Raw genomic sequence first — 14,591 nt, forward strand, 5'->3', positions numbered from 1 at the left:
ACTGGTAGTGGAACTGGGGGGTGGTGCTGTGTAAAGTATGCAACATCTAAAGACGGAGTTTTAAAATTTTGGAATTATACAAAATATTGTTCTGAAAGATGGATGGGGTGAGGGTTTGTCAAAGATTTATAAATACCTTTCCTCAGAATCTTGGTAAGTTGCTGGTACTCATTTTTCTTTTTTAAGATTTTAAAAATTAAAATACAGCTAACATGCAATATCATATTAGCTTCAGGTGTACATCATAGCTTTTCAAAAATACCCACCTAGCACTATACAGTGTTATTAGCACATTTTGTTCCCTATTCTCAAGAAGTGATCGCCATGATAAGTCCAGCAACCATCTGACACTGTGCAATGCTATCACAATATTATTGATCTTTCTTCCCCCTTTTTAAATTTTTCAATTAAAATTGACATTCAATATTATTTTATATTAGTTTCAAGTGTATAGCATAGTGTTCAGATATTTATATAATTTAGGAAGTGATCCCCCTGACTAGTCTAGTACCCACTGGCACTGTCATAGTCATTACTATATTATTGATCACATTCCCTATACTTTACATCCTTATGACTATTTTGTAACTACCAATTTGTATTTCTTAATACCTTCACTCTTTAAGTGAAATGAAAAGTATTTTACTGAAAGTAAACCAGGCACATGCTAGTAACAAAATCAGAAGCACAGGAGTGATGAAACTCATGGACTTAAGATTTAAACATTCTGAGGTCCTAATTCTGTCATTTACAAGCAAGCACTTACCCATCTTCTCAGTTTTCTCATCTGCTAAAATAGAAACAAGGGAGAAAGATCCAACGTGGTGGAGCAGATAAATGCTGTATCTGCCTCCTCATATGAACACATTGGAATTGCAACTAAATTATAAAACAATCAACCTGGAGAACCATGTGAAGTCTAGCTGAACAGGAAGTTTTATAACTAAGGATATAAAGAAGAAGTCATGTCAAGACTGAAAAAGAAAAGAAACAAAAACATCTAACTCTCACATTGTTTTCAGGGAAAACACAGAGTATACGTAAAAATCTTAGTTCAGTGGCAAATGTAGACCCTGCAAAAATTATTAGACAATGAAGACACCAACAATGATGATATAATCATAATGATGATGTAGGAAGAAAGCCTCAATTAAGTGAAGTTGTATAATCATCTTTCCTTTTGAAATAGTTGGTACATATTCTACTTGAGTTGGAAATACTTAGGAAGTAGATGTCAACTTTGAGACAGAAGCATGGGCTGCCACATTTCAGTCAGAGCAGGAGTAAGGCTGGGGACAAGTCCTGGAAGTCAGGTAACTTTCAGTGGAACTCTGCTGGGCAGTCAGATTCCAGAACAAGTAATTGAATCATGGGCCGTCATGTGTGCTCCTGGAGCCATGGCTGCTATTCGCCTTTTTCTGAATCTTCCTCCCAGAAATAAGTTATCCATTTGGCCTCCAGGAAACTTTTCTCTCTTGGTTTTCCTCTTATTTCGTTGACTACAATTTCTCCGTCTCCTTTGCACAGTTATTTTTTTATACTCCCAACCTCTCAGTAATGGAATGCCTTAGGGCTCCTTGGTATTCTTCCTTTCTTTATTCTGCACTCACTCCATAGGTAAGCTTATATAGCCAGGTGTTTCAAATCCATACTTTACTTTGAAACTCATATTTACATCTTAAACCTGACATGTTCCTTGAACTCAAGGGGATTCCTGTCTCCAGCCATCCACTCATCATTTTGGCTTGTATATCTAATCAGTATCTCAAACGTAACACATAAAAAAACAGAGTTTTACACCAAACATTACCCAGTATCCCCTTCCCCCCTTTCTTCCTTAGTTCATTAAATTACAACTCCATTTTCAATTACTCAGGTCCCAAAACTTGGATTCATCCTTGATTTGTATTTTTTCTCTCATATTCTAAATCCAATCCACCAAGATGTTCTATCAGTTCTACTTTCAAATATAGTTGACCCTTGTACAATGCAGGGCTTGGGGGAACCGAACCCTTGAGGCAGTCAAAAATCCACGTATAACTTTTTGATTCACCAAGAACTTAATTACTAATAAAGAGCTTACTATTAATGGAATGGATGCCTTACCAATAATATAAACAGTTGATTAATACATACTTTGTATGTTAGGTTTATTGTATACTGTATTCTTCAATAAAGTAAGCTAGAGAAAATAAAATGTTATTAAGAACATCATAAGGAAAATACAAGTACAGTACTGTATGTATTTACTGAAAAACAAAAATCTGCAAGTAATTGGACCCACGCAGTTTAAACCCACGTTTTTGAAGGGTCAATTGTGTATCCATAACATTACCTCTTTCACCAACTCTATCCCACTTTTATTCCCACATTCCCTGGGTTCAGGCCATCATCTTCTCTCTCCTGGATTATCACCATGGCCCCCTTATGTGGTTTACCTGCTACAGCCCTTGCCCCTCCACCATCTGTTCTCAAAATAACAACTAAAACAACTTAAAAGCAAGTTATATCACTTCTCTGATCAAAACAGTCTAAGATTTTCAACACTACCCAGAGTAAAGCTAATCCATGTTGACGTGGTTCCCCATTTCCTATCTGACACACTTCCTGCCACTTTCTCCTTGGTTACTGTTTGCTAGCCACATTGCCTTCCTCGGTCCTGTCACTCCAAGTATGTTCCTCCCTCAGGCCTTTTGAACTTATTCAGAGCTCTATCTAAAATGTCATTCTCTTAAATATGCAGAGACCTGCTGAGTTCCTTCAGGTCACTTCTTCTCACATCGTGCTGGAGGAGTCCCCTGCCCTGTCCATTCTAAATAACATGCCCATCCATGCCTTTACGCCCTTAACTTGAGCTATTTTGCTTCTCAGAGTGTGCCATAGTCTAGGTTACTTATCACTTTGTCTTTTTTGGTTCACTACTGTAATACTGATACCTAGAAAAGTTCCCTGTCTCATAGTTGGAAAAATATAAATATGTATTAAATCAGTGAATGCCTGGAATAGAATAGAAGAGGGTAGTTTTATTTTACCAATGGGAAAGGGTCTCTTCCAATTCTTGGCTGGGGTCTTTGGAACCCAAACTGAGTTGGCTAGTAAGTATTTAGAATAGTTCCTATGCCGAGTAAAATTTCAATAAACATCTGATTTAAACAGGCTGCCTTATGGTTTAAAAATTGTCAATACCGTATGAGCATTTCTTCCTAAAGTTATGCTCTTCTCAGTCAAGGGGAATTTTTAGAATCATTTTTTTGTAAAGAAAAAGTACCCCCACACACTGCCTGTGAAATCATGGTAAAGTTTTCTTAAAAATGTACTCATGTCATTTCTGGGCAGAAGGCAATTTGACCACACATTAAAATAAGATTTTTGGAGCCAAGGAAGTCTCTTCTTCCCTTCTCCCTGGGGTCCCTGATCTCCCTTCCAGTAAAATCTCTTGGCATAAGCCTCACTAAACAAAGTAAACTATACATATATTAATAGGAAAACTGCTGTTGAGCTGTTTCAAGAGAAATATCACCAACTAATATTAGGGCAATATATTTCAGTCTCTGAAGACAAAGAGCTTTTCAGTTCACGTTTACATTATAACATTTGCACATTCATAAAAGGGGGAGGGGAAATTATTTCAAACCAAGAATTAGAGCCCTTCAGAAGAGACTTTGAGATAGGATTCAGATCATTCACCCTAGAAGGGAAAAGAACAGAGCCAAGATGACGTTCTTAACCTGTATTTGCTTATTTGCTTGCAATTTCACCAGTAATCTTGGTCAGGTAATGGTCCATGGGACTTGTACACATGGGACCAACCCTGTTACTAGCTTCCCTGGCTGGGCTCCTCTGGTCTTTCACCTTGGAATGCCTTTACCATGTTTCCTCTCCCCATGCTTCCAAGTCCCTCTCAGTCCACCCATTATAAGCCCTCTTGATTCTAAGAATCTTTCCCTATATCTCCACTATACATTCATTTTGGTCTTCTGTGAAATACAAACTGTTGGTATCCCATCATTCCAGCTTATACACACCATCTATGTGTGTGTAGTGAGTATGTGCGTGTAGTGAATATGTGTATGTGAATGTATGTATCTGCTTGTGTCCCTCAACTAACTTGTCAGGTTGTTGAGAGCAGAGAGTAGGTTTTGTACATCTGGCCATCTCTCAAAGAATCTCACAGTGCTGTGAGCCTCCATGAAGTCTCACTGGGGAGGAGTGTGTATGTGAGTGGATGATGCTTGGTATTAATGGTGAGGAGCTTAAGCTTTGCAATCTGGATTTGCTGTCCACTTGATGTGTGACTTTTTCTAAATTTACACAGAGTGGGAAACAAAAAAATGTCTCCCTCAGGGATGGTTGAAGGGATTGATGCATATTAATACATATTAATTTGACTAGTTCAGAGCCCAGCAAATAGTAAGCTCTTGCTAAATGTTGACTTGAAAGTGAATGAGTATAAAGTTAGTGATGGATTATACGTGGTTTCTGTAGAATAACATGGAGCTGCTGAAGTCTTTAAGGGCTTATTCTATCTACTGTGCTGTAGGCTCAAAAACAAAGAAACTGTCTGTGGAATCAGACCTGAGTTCAGCTCCACCCTTCACTAGCTGCGTGGCTTATAGACATTTTAAAAAACTTTCAGACCTGTATTTTCCTAATGATAACATTCATACTCATCTCACAGAGCTGTTATGAGGATCAAATGGGAATGTTGTGAGAGGTGCCCTGAGGGGATAATAAATGTGAGTTTGTTCATTTATTTCTGGAGCTGCTCATTCCTCGGGCTTCAGTGAATGGGTTCCATTTCAGCTCAATACCTTGACTCTTCAGTTCTTGTAGCAGAGATAACTAGCTGGCTACCTACCTGTATTGTGTCTTGGAACATACAGCTATACTATTGGGTTGTCGGAAAAGTCATGACGTATTTTTTCTATGTTTTTCATTGCAAAAATGCCTCATGACTTTTCCAACAACCCAATCCATTTCCTACTCTCCTTTACACTCAGTGTGGCCAAATGAATGCAATCCCTCCAGTGGGAAATGCTGCATGCCACTTCCCAGAATGCATATAAAAATGTCTCACTCATGTCCACCATTCAGTTTCCTTTCCGCTGGACGCAAGTGATGATGATATACATGGAGCAAAAAGACTGTAGAGAGTCTGGCTTCTAGGACGACCAGGTAAAAGTTACTTCACCAAACTGAACACCTGCCCAGGACAATTACATGAATATATAAACTTCCTTTTCATCAGCCATTAAAAGTCTGGGATCGCTTTGTTATTGCAGATTAGCCTACTCTATTTTAATACATTCCTCTTATCCTCCCATCCAAATTCCCATCCCTAAAAGTTACGCTGTGATATTAAGCACTCTGTAAGTGTAGCTTTTAATACTATTTCTACTAGCAGCAAGCAAAAGTGTCTTATTTCTAGGCCTGTTGATTCTCAAGATCAAAAGTGTCATATCTTTTTTTTTCTTTCTTTATTAATAAGAGCATAATATTTCATACATTATTGATGATTTACTTGGTGCCTTTTGAGTGTTCTTTGTCATACAATTTGTTCATTGGGTTACTTCTTATTTTGGGGGGATGTGAAAAGCTTTTTTTCATGGAGTCATTCTTATCCCTTTGTTATATTTTGTTGTTTTTGATAATATATACTTAATGATATATAGTCATTATGTTGAACAATCTCTTTTTTATGTATCTTTCTTTAGATTTTGTGTCTTAAAAGTCATTCCCAACCCTAAAATTAGAAATGCATTTTTCCTATTAAAACACACTGTGAGGCTGAATGCACACTATACCACCCATACTTGCTTTCTGGGCTATCACATCACCTTTCACTCCAGTGTATTTAGCAATGATCTATAGAATCTTTTTAATTCAGACAGCTTTATCTTACTTCGTCACTTTTATTTCTAATTAAGCATTTGGGACCTAAGTGATCTGAGGAATATTTTCTTCTCTAATATTCTAAGTTTTATTCTCTTGGCGTATCTCTCATATCTCTTTAAGTTCTTTGTTTAATTTATTAGTGTTCTTACTAATGCTTTGAAGATTTCATTAGCATGCTGTTTACCCCTTCAGATGCTATTAGTGAAGATGGTCCAATAAAACAGAGTTAAACTGATCCTCCATTATCTGATTAGCCAGTCTGCACATTCCAACTTGACACCTTGCTATATTATATTTATCTCATGTTTGCTGTATTTAGATATTTAAGATCTATGCATTCAGCCAATTTAAATTAATTTAGCTATCAAGATTTCATGAGATACTGTATCCAGCACTTTACTATGTGTACTATCAAGATACAAGATCAAATAATCATCTACCACATTTCCTTTAGCTAATATAATCTTTGTGATTTCAGTCCAAAAGTTTCTATTTAATCTGTTTTATTCTTTGTGAATCTAGGCTATTTATTGCCAGGGGCCCTGTCCTCTCAGAGTTGTATTATTTCCTTGGAGCAGTCTGGATAAATTCTCTTCATTATAGGGCTTAGAATGAAATATTGAAAAAGCCAGGAATTTAGCAGGAACCAACTGAGCCAAGGAATAACCTAATTCCACTATCAATCAATCAATCAATCAATCAATCACTTGAGTTTGTATCAAATCAATTATACTCACAGTCCTGATGCTAAAGGGGATATAGACATATAAAACATAGATGTTTTAGTCAGGGTTCTTTTAGTTGTAAGTCAGAAGCACAACTCAAGCTAATTAAGGCACCAAAGGGAATTTATCAGAAAACTCTGAGTTAACTCATAGAAGTAAAGGAAGCAATACTCATGAACCAGAAATATAAAAAATGAAATAAAAACCTGGAATTTGATGTCTTGAAGTCCTGTCTTTCTTTCTTTCTGCCTCTTTTCAGTTTAATTTTCTTTTTCCACATAGCAGGAACATGTATTAGTGAGGGTTCCCTAAAGAAACAGAACCAATAAGATAAATTATGTTATATATATATATATATATATATATATATATATATATGTATCTATTGGGTTGTCGGGAAAGTCATGACATATTTTTTCTATGTTTTTCGTTGCAAAAATGCAAAAATGACTTTTCCGATAACCCAATATATAATATATAATATATTATGTATATAGTATTTTATATAGTATTTTATATAGGCGATATATTATATAGACCATATATTATATATAATATACATGTAATGGAAACTGGCAAGTCCTAAGACCTGCAGGGTGAATTGGCAAGCTGGAGACTCAGGAGAACCAATGGTGTAGTTCCACTTTAAAGGCTGACAGGCTCAAGACCCAGGAAGTGCTGAGGTTTCAGTTTGAGTCAGAAAGCAGGAAAAAAGCCGGTGTCAAATTCAAAGGCAATCAGGCAGGAAAAAAAATCGCTCTTACTTGGAGGAGGGTCAATCATTTTGTTTTATTCAGTCCTTCAACTGATTGGATGGGCCCCATTCACATTAGAGAAGGCAATCCGCTTTACTCAGTTTACCAATTTATGTGTAAACATCATTCAAAGACACCCTCACAGAAACACCCAGAATAATGTTTGAACAAATGTCTGGGTGCCTTGTGGCCCACTCAAATTGACTCATAAAATTAACCATCACAGAACATACCTGCCGTCAGCTAGGAAACCCCATCCTAATGGCTTGAATACAAAACAGAAAGGAGATCTTCCCTTTCCTTCCAGCTCACATTTAAAAAATTATAGAGAATAATTCTTATTAGTTACCCTATAGACAAATCACCATGACTACCAGGACACAGTATTACAATTGGCCCAACTTTGGTCACCTAGCTATTTTTGGATTGGAGGGGCAGGGTACAATATTTTAACTAGCTATTTTGATTTCCCCATAAGAAACATAGTTAAAATTGGCAAGAGGCAGTTCCTCAAGAGAAATAGGGATGGAGTGCTAAGGCGAAGACAACACAATAAATAGCCACCACACAAATCATGTGCTCTAAGAGCTTGCAAGCTATTCAGAGGAACAAGGCCAACACAGAGGTTCATAAGCAGCATATACTGATGTATCCCATCACTGACATCTCCAAAAGTATATAGTGGTTCTTGGAATAGAGAAGTCCAGAAAAACTGCTACAGTCAGCAAAGGCTTAATGACAAAGTTAGGATTCAAAGTGGGTCTTGAAAGATTGAGATGTAGGTAGAGAGATTGGTCAAGGCCTTTGAGGTTAGAGCCGCGAGGAAGAAATGAGCATAACAAGCTATTGAGGAGAACTTCCAGAGCAAATTGGAAGGAGGGTAGCATTGTGTGGTCAGTTATGGAGGGACTGAGGAACCATTTGTATAAATATATCACCAGAACATGCTCCCATTAACCTTCTCTCCTGCATCTTGTACCTATACACAAAATATTTTTCCCATCTCCTTTCTTAGTTGAAACTCGTGTGTTCCTTCAAGGTTCATTTTCCCTTTAGCCAGGGTAACTATACACTTTATCATCCAGACTGGGACTCTTCTGGCTTAAACTGGAATGGACTCAGCTTTCTCCTCATTTCTCATGTGCCTTCTAAATTACCAATCCTTTATTCTCCAGTAAAACTCCCTAGTCATTTGAAATTCCTGATATTCGTGATTTTTACCAAACCACTTCTCCCTAATTTTGGATCACTGGAGACTTTGAAACAGTCCCTGCTGTCCTTCTTTCCACCCCAAGTTCAGTAATATCATGAGCCCATGTGTAGTATCCATGCAAAAATTCTAAACTCATGGTTTCTTGTCATGCTCACCTCTACAGGTCTTTGTCTACTTTTTATTTCACCTTTCCACTACAATGGCCTTCTCTAAACTTGTGAGCACCCAGAAAAGACTGCCTTAAATGCAATGAGATATCTTAATCCTTAACAATATATTTCTCTATCCACAACTTGATTCATCTATTTTTTCCCTGTTATATAGGATGTTGTGTCTCTTCTATTCTAAGCTAATCCTCCACCTTTGTCCTTGACTTTGATTCCTTATTTTCTCTCTGAGGCTTTAATCCATCTCTCCTCACCTTTACCTTAAGTATCTTCTACCTTTTCTTTTTAAGGTTCATTTTTTGTAACTTATACACATGTTTAAAATTCTATCCTATTGCATGCCTCTCTTGTTATTTTTAAGAAATCAACTGTTTCCAATTGTTGATTTCTAATTCCCTCCTAAATCATACCGTGATCTTTATTATTTTCAAATTCAATGGACATGTTCCACATCATAGCTTGGTAAATCTTTGCATTTGACAATTTTGTTATTATCAGTTTGTACCACCATACTCTCTTTGGTTTTTATTGATCCTTCCTGTTCCTTTTCTGGCTAATTCTTTTCTTAATTTTGATGTTCTCCCAAGTGATGGCTCTTCTAAATCTCCCTGATTGATCTCACCCCCTTCCATGGTTTTGGCTGCTACTTATAGGCTGATGATTCTGAAATCTACAAATTTATGTCTTCAATCTAGAGCTCTACTCTGAGTTTTAAACCAAGGTATCCAATTTTTAAAATAGATATATCTACCTGGATATGCTCTTAATGTTTCAACATCAATAAACACAAAATTGAATTAATTTCTACAACTTGCTACTTCAATAATATCCTCTTCAGCTTCAGGGATCTCACTAGTCCAGTCATCCAAGTTAAAAACCTGAGAATCATTCTTAAATCTCCCTCACCCCTTCCCTGCCTTTTTTTACTACCATGCTCAATTGTTCATCAAGTGTTCTTGATTGAATATCCAGAATATTTTGGGATTCATTCCCTAGTCCGATGTCCTCTACTACTTTTATAGTTTAGGTTTTCATTACCTTTCTCCAGGACTACTGAAATATCTTTCTAAATGGCTTCCTACTATTCAGTTATCCACTAACTCATCCCCCAAATTTATCTTTCATGTAGCAGATAGAGGGACTCATCTAAAGTTCATGTGTAACCACCTCCTTTCTTTCCCATTTAATATCTTTCAATGACTTTTTTTATTGTGCTGACATAATGTAACTTTATGCACCTTAACATTAGACACAAGATATTCCATCTCCAATCTCCTTAACAGAGAACAAAATTTCTTATTTATCTCTCAAACTTAATTTTATATAACTTCAGCAAATGGAGTTGAAGATAGATCCCCATGATGTTGTGCTTTGATTCTGTGCCTTTGTCCATGCTATAAACTCTACCTGGAATGCCCCTTCTCCTTTACTTCACTTACTCTATTCATTCTTTTAGACATAGTTCAGGCATTACTTTGTGCAAGACGTTTCTTCCATCATATCCTGATTGGGTTAGAAACCTATATCAGTAATATCAGTGTAGGAAACAGAAGCCACTCTAGGTATTTCAAGCAGGGAGGAATTTAATACCAGAAATGATTATTATAATATCACTACCAATTTCTTGCAAGTCCAGAAAATCTAGGTTATGTTGAAGAAATGAATTAACCTCAACATCCATGACTTAGCATAATAAAATATTGTCATTTTTCTCTCACTACGATGTTCATCTTGGGTCAACAGCAGGAACTTTACTCTGCTTTACATAGTCACTCAGAGACCCAAGCTGACGGAGACTTCAATATATTACACCTGTGCCAATGAATCTTCTGGTCTTCTCTGCTGCTCCATGGCTATTTTATTCTGGAGAATCTCACATGGCTCATCACTGTCTTATCCTGAGAGTAATACTTACCATGTCTGCTTATTTCATTGGCAGGGAATGATTAGATGGTCCCATTCAACTAAAAGGACCCAAGGGTTTCCAATTTTCCATGTACCCCAAAAAAGGGACTGGATATTGTTGAGCGTTGCTTTCAAGATACTGAAGCTCAGGAAGGTTAAATAATTTCCCCACATTTGCACAGTTAATATTTGGCAGAACTGGAGTTAAATTGTATTATTATTCAAAAGTGTCTTCTGCCCCTCTCTTCTGGTCTCTATTAGGTTCCTCCCAGGATGAGGATTATACTTCTAGCCCTTCTGGCATTATCCTTTCCTGAGCCAAGTGGGGATGAGAGGAAATCACACATGTTACTTACTCCCAAGCAGGTTTAGCAGGCACCTTGTGATTTCCTTATTCTGCTTTTCTGTCTGCTACAAGAGTGGCAGTTTTCCAAATAGAAGCTATACCTTCAACCTGGAGTGAAGAGTATATGGAGCAGAGCTTCAGGCAACCTGCAGGCAACATTTAACATGAGTGAGATATAAATTTGTGTTGTTGTAAGCCCTTGAGATTTCAGAGTTGCCTATTGCCTTAGCTCAACTAGTAAAATCTAACTAATACAAATACTGGAGAACTTACAAAACCTAACCAAAAATTGAGCACCCAGGGTTCAGAAAGGACTGGAATCTAAGTGACTCTAAAGAATTTTAGCCAGGGACCATGGACAAACTCTACATGGCCTTGACATTAGTATGATTTATGTTAAACTCCTGATTATGTGTCTCTCTAATCAAGATCCAAATTTACGAGAGAGAGAGAGAGAGAGAGAGAGAGAGAGAGAGAGAGATTCTTTCTAGTCTAGTCACATGCCCATCTAGCTCTTTGCAAAGATGAGTAGGGGCTGCTGGAAGGTAGACCAAAATAGATGACAGTCCCACTGGAACCACATGGAATGGGTTGGTGGTGATTCCCCAAAGCATATAGGATGCTGACATCCAAAAAGAAGGAAGGAAATGGCATCCATAATAGCAGTCCACTGAAATAACAGTAATTATTCATCACTGGCATGGCCCCTTTATCCCTCTTTCTCTCCCCTTCATAACCACATGAAATCATCCTCCCACTCTCTGCTTCTCAAACCAAGCATCCTTAAAAACCTTGTAGAAGTCTTTTGTTTGGCAGTGCTCAGCTCCCGTCCCCTCTGCTCAAATCAATAGGAAAAAATAAAGATAATTTACATTAATTTGGTTACAGTTGTTTTAACATCCCCTGAAACCTTGAAGTTCAGCAGTACTGGGCCAGCTTGAAGAAAACCTTTCTGACAGGAAAGCGAGTTTCAAAAAAATTGTTCCCCAGTTTGCTAGGCTTATAAGCCTAGGGCAAGTTTAATTAAACTCAATGGAGCATTTTAAAGTGAAGAAAAAATTAGGACAGCAAGAAAAACGTGTTGATTGTTTCCTAATTATGCTGTGGACTTTCTCTAATGCATCCCTCCTCCGCTCTCCCTAAATAAAACAACTGGCACGTTAAGTTTGCACATAGAAGATTACATCTCAACCCTGTGTTCTGTACCAGTCAGGCACAGTGCTTCCCATTCCACCACTGGGCTTGCTTTGCAGAGACTTTTATGCTTTTATTATTTCATAGACATAGTTAATCAAATACAAAGAAAGAGGGAGGGGGTGGGAAATGCAGGGAACACATTAGACTCCAGCAGTTTCCAACCTTTTTGTCAGCAAGGACTCCTTTGATTAGCGCTGCCCCCCCACCCCCAACCCCACTCCAACATGGACTCCTTATTTTAAAAAATTGAGTCTACAGAACAATTGGTGTTTTTAAAGACATGATTAATTTACTTCCTCATTTTTATTCACAAGAAACATGCATTAACGCAAATTGATCTTCTTTTCAGAATAAGATAACCATACTATTGATATAATTACATAAAAAAAACCCCAGAAATTTTCATCCATGATTTCACTAACAATGGCTTACTATGTGGCAGACACTGCACAGGTAGCTTTGTTATGAATAAGTAGAAGATCTATGTTAGGATTTGACAAATAACAAAGGAACTCATGGTTCTTGGGGACTGCAGAGTTCCTGGTTAGGGCCTGTGTGCTGATCACATGCAGTGACTATTATAGCTCTCCAAGATTCCTAGAGGGCCACCAAGGAGAAGACTGTAGGTACGGACACGAAGGGAAAAGATGACTTCAGGGTTTTACCCTTGAGCCAGGGACCAGAAGCACATAAAGAAAAATCGATATGTGTCTCAAAATTCTTTTAAAAAATAGTTAACACTGGAATAATATTTACTGTGAACCAGACTGCTCTAAGGAGTTTACGTATATTAACTAATTTTATTATCTTGACATTCCTGGGAGGCACAGAAAAGTTACGTGGTGGGCCCACGGTCACATCACTAATTAGCGCCAGAGCCAAGATCTGAAGTGAGTCTGGCTCTGTTAACCCAGTGGTTAAGTTTTCACATAGAAGATTGTTAACTAAACATGGCCTAATAGAGAAAAATGTGAGAAGCATGCTAAGCTCAGCAGTTCCCAACTTTTTCACCATGAAGGAACACCTCTGGTTTTTGTTTGTTTGTTTGTTTTGTTTTTGTCTATGTGAACTCTTGAACTTTGAAAGATAGTGACTATACCTCACAAAGGGGGAAGGGCTCAAAATGAAATAAATTTCATTCAGTTTTATTTAAAAAATAAGTATATCATGTAGAACTTTGGAAAACTCTGGAAGAACGTATGTCAGGAAACTACACTAATAGTATTACAGAGATAAAACTGTTCTCAAACACAGGAATCCAGGTGAGTTGAACTATAAAGTCACCTCAGAGTCTAGTAGATTAGGCTCCCTGTTAAAACCTATAGAACTGACTGTCAATCTATTTTCCCACTCAGCAATGGTTCTCTAAAGCAATGATTCTAAAAATTTAAAGGTAAACAACTTGGGATACCCCTCGGTGGTATATTAAAATCACTAAGAGAATAAGCTGAATTTGAAGAAAATCTTCAAGTGATTCTGCATTGCCGACAGCTGGGCATGGGGATGAGGTTGTTCCCTGCATCCACCCCCACAGCACTCAGTGCCCAGTGAAGACTCACTGGACTAGGCTTACCAGACAGTTGTCAGCTAGCCTTCCTCTCTAGCTAGCCCATCTCGAGTCCTTTATGGGAGCACTGATGGGAGCCAGGCAACCCTACACAAATGACAGCCTTAAAAATGCATAAGGTAGCACCTTCTGGAGTCAGCAAAGAGTGAAAAGGAAAATGAATTTGGCTGAGGGCAAATGATAACCCAGCTGTGGCTCAACTGACTGCAGGTATGGTCAACTCACATGCTCTCCCTGGCTTCAGCTGCCTTACCCGTCAGAAGGGGACATGAGACCAAAACACATCTACAATCCATTTTCAACTCTAAATTTATCTGACTCTGAAATAACAGAACATGCACACCAGGACCTAATATTGTAAAATTTAACATTTGCCAGGTTTGACTAGTCTCTGACAATAGTAAAGCAAATGATCTAGCCTGATGTTTGGGGCCTTGAGGATGTTGTCACCTTCTTCTGGCCTTTCCATCTTACTCTTCAAGTGATTCTAGCTGTTTTATACTATTAGAGGCCCCCTTAGACCTTCACACACTTTTAAAATTGTACTTTTTTCTTTCCTTTGATAAAAATCGATTCTTAATCTCCTGTAACACCATAATCTTCATCTTTCAAAATCTCATCCAAACTTCATGACACAGTCAAATGTTACTTTCCTCTTTAGACCTTCACAGATTAGATTAGACTTCCAGACAGAAGGACCCTCACTCTTCCTTCCAGTTTTTTCCTTCCATTGCTCATATTGAATGTAAGTTGCAATGCCTTATAATAAAGTTCAGACTTTTAAGCCTTAGCACTACGGTATTTAAAGTCAGATAATTCTT

General features: G+C 37.6%; 1 long non-coding RNA gene across 1 annotated transcript in view; it reads right to left on the minus strand.

Annotated features, from left to right (window-relative positions):
* The window catches only part of LOC109391942 (uncharacterized), a 56,568-nt gene that overhangs the window by 40,930 nt on the left and 1,047 nt on the right, over positions 1-14,591 (minus strand). Inside the window, exons 2-3 of the long non-coding RNA XR_002125958.1 lie at positions 11,017-11,152; positions 6,827-6,928 (exon numbers count right to left, since the gene is read on the minus strand). This is a non-coding gene — a long non-coding RNA (uncharacterized LOC109391942). The remainder of the gene's footprint in view (positions 1-6,826; positions 6,929-11,016; positions 11,153-14,591) is intronic.

Source organism: Hipposideros armiger, unplaced genomic scaffold (assembly GCF_001890085.2).
Source record: "Hipposideros armiger isolate ML-2016 unplaced genomic scaffold, ASM189008v1 scaffold_307, whole genome shotgun sequence".
NCBI lineage: Eukaryota > Metazoa > Chordata > Mammalia > Chiroptera > Hipposideridae > Hipposideros > Hipposideros armiger.